Below are 2310 nucleotides of genomic sequence, written 5' to 3' on the forward strand. Positions count from 1 at the left end.
TTCTTCAAGGAAACAGGTAGATCAACACCTTCTTGTATTGTCTTTTTAGATGTCCAGTTGAGAAATGTCTATCCTCACTTTTTATCACTTTGTTGTTTGTGAATCATATAAACACACCCTATATTTTGTGACAATCCTGTGCACACTAGTAGTTGGATAAAAACAGATCCTCCTGAGTATACCTACTAATAGAAATAAGCCAAACACTGCTTCTTTCAGGAGTTGTAGAGCACTCTATACAAGGTCCAGTGATCCAGGGAGAAGGGGAATTAGTGGAAGTATGTGATTTAAACTGGGGAATTAGTCACTCTATTTGTTCAAAAACCTGGCCAAGATCATTAGGGGCTAAAAACATTCTAAACATCTTGGTCTTTCAGGTAAGATTTGGATTCTCATATCAAATAGTGGAAAAAATCATAGGAAAATATAGAAACAGTAAATTTAAGAAAGAGAGAGCTATGATTATTTTGTAGTGATAGAAACAAGACTGCCCATGATCAAGGGTCCTGGATCATGTATAAGGAAATATAGAATGGTATAATGGTGTACTATGCAAAATCCTGGTGGGAATATGACTTATGTGGAGAATTCAAGAAGAATCTCCCAAGTGATTAAAGCTATTCTAAGAGGAAAACCTGCATGAACAGAAAGCAGGAAGCCAGATAAGTATATATACACTATGTGTTTGCATATTCAGAACTTCTTGTTGCACATATTTGATTTTACTACCTTTGTAAATCTTTTTTGTGATTGTTCAGTCACTAAGTTGTGTCTGATTCTTTATGACCCCACGGACTGCAGCACATCAGACTTCCTTATCCTTCACAGGAGTTGGCTCCTGGAGTTGGCTCCAACTCATGTCTTATGAATCAAAAAGCAAGATGGCACAGGATTTGAAACTAGGCTTTGAGATTCTGTGGTTAATCCTCCACAAGGCACTCTTGATGTCCTTGTTCCTTAGACTGTAAATGAAGGGGTTCAGCATAGGGATGACCACGGTGTACATCACTGAGGCCACCATACTCTTCCTAGGGGAAGATGAGAGAGCTGAACTTATATACACCCCAATGCCTGTTCCGTAAAACAAGCAAACAACTGACAAGTGAGAACCACAGGTGGAGAACGCTTTATACCTCCTACCTAATGATGAGAGTCTGGGGATGGAGGAAATAATTCAAGAATAAGAGTAAAGGACCCCTGACAGTGGAACTCCATCAAAGATGGCACCAATGAGATAAATTAATATGCTACTGATGGAGGTGTCAGAACAGGAAAGGTTGAAGAGTTGAGAAAATTCACAAAAATAATGAAGTCTCACACCTGCACAGAAGGTAAGCTGTGCCATCATCAAGTAGTGCAGCAGGGAGTTCAAAAAGCTAATGGAAAGTGATGCCAGGACCAACAAACCACAGAGGTGGTGGTTCATGATGACCAGATAGTATAGGGGGTGACAAATGGCCACCAACCGGTCATAGGCCATCATTGTCAGAAGCAGACTCTCCAAACATGCAAAAAGAGCAAAAAAAAGTTCACCTGAGCAATGCACCCTGCATAGGTGATGGATTTGCTATGCGTTTGAAAATTCACTAGCATCTTAGGGATGGTGGTGGTGCTGATACTGATGTCAGCCAAGGACAGAATGGAGAGGAAGAAGTACATGGGGCTGTGGAGGTGGGGGTCAGAGCTGACAGCCAGGATGATGAGCAGGTTCCCAAGCACAGTCACCAGGTACAGGGACAGGAAGAGCCCAAAGAGAAGAGATTGTAGTTCTGGATCATCTGAGAAGCCCAGGAGGAGGAATTCTGAGACACGTGTATGATTCTGTGGTTCCATGTAGATGGGGCACCTTTTGAAAAAGAAGTGAGTGTTGAATACAGACAACAATTGTACAGATACTCAGATAAGTGTTCATACTTTGTATTTGAGCAATTCATAAATAAAGTGTTCATGCTTGAGGACAATACGCCCTAGTTTCTTTCACAATTTTCTGAGTCAGAACACATTTTTATTGATCCCAGGGCATTCACTTGTTTCTTTACACATCTGTTTTTGAGGCATAGGTCCAAAGAATATGAGAGAAGTAAGGACATTTTGAAATCACAAATCCATGAACATAGCAAAAGATCTGTTCCCTACCTGTTAAGGAAACATATGGACTAAAAATTCTTCTCTTAAAAAAAATATTAATCTCATTAAAGAACACAATGTGCTTAGTTGCTCAGTCATGTCCAACACTTTATGACACTATGGACTGTAACCCACCAGGCTCCTCTGTCCATGGGGAGTCTCCAGGCCAGAATACTGGAGTGG

At 40.6% G+C, this 2310-nt stretch overlaps 1 pseudogene; it reads right to left on the bottom strand.

Annotated features, from left to right (window-relative positions):
* Positions 1-862: 862 nt before the first annotated feature.
* Positions 863-1833, bottom strand: LOC128050505 (olfactory receptor 18-like; annotated as a pseudogene).
* Positions 1834-2310: the final 477 nt, after the last annotated feature.

Source organism: Budorcas taxicolor, chromosome 7 (assembly GCF_023091745.1).
Source record: "Budorcas taxicolor isolate Tak-1 chromosome 7, Takin1.1, whole genome shotgun sequence".
Classification (NCBI taxonomy): Eukaryota; Metazoa; Chordata; class Mammalia; order Artiodactyla; family Bovidae; genus Budorcas; species Budorcas taxicolor.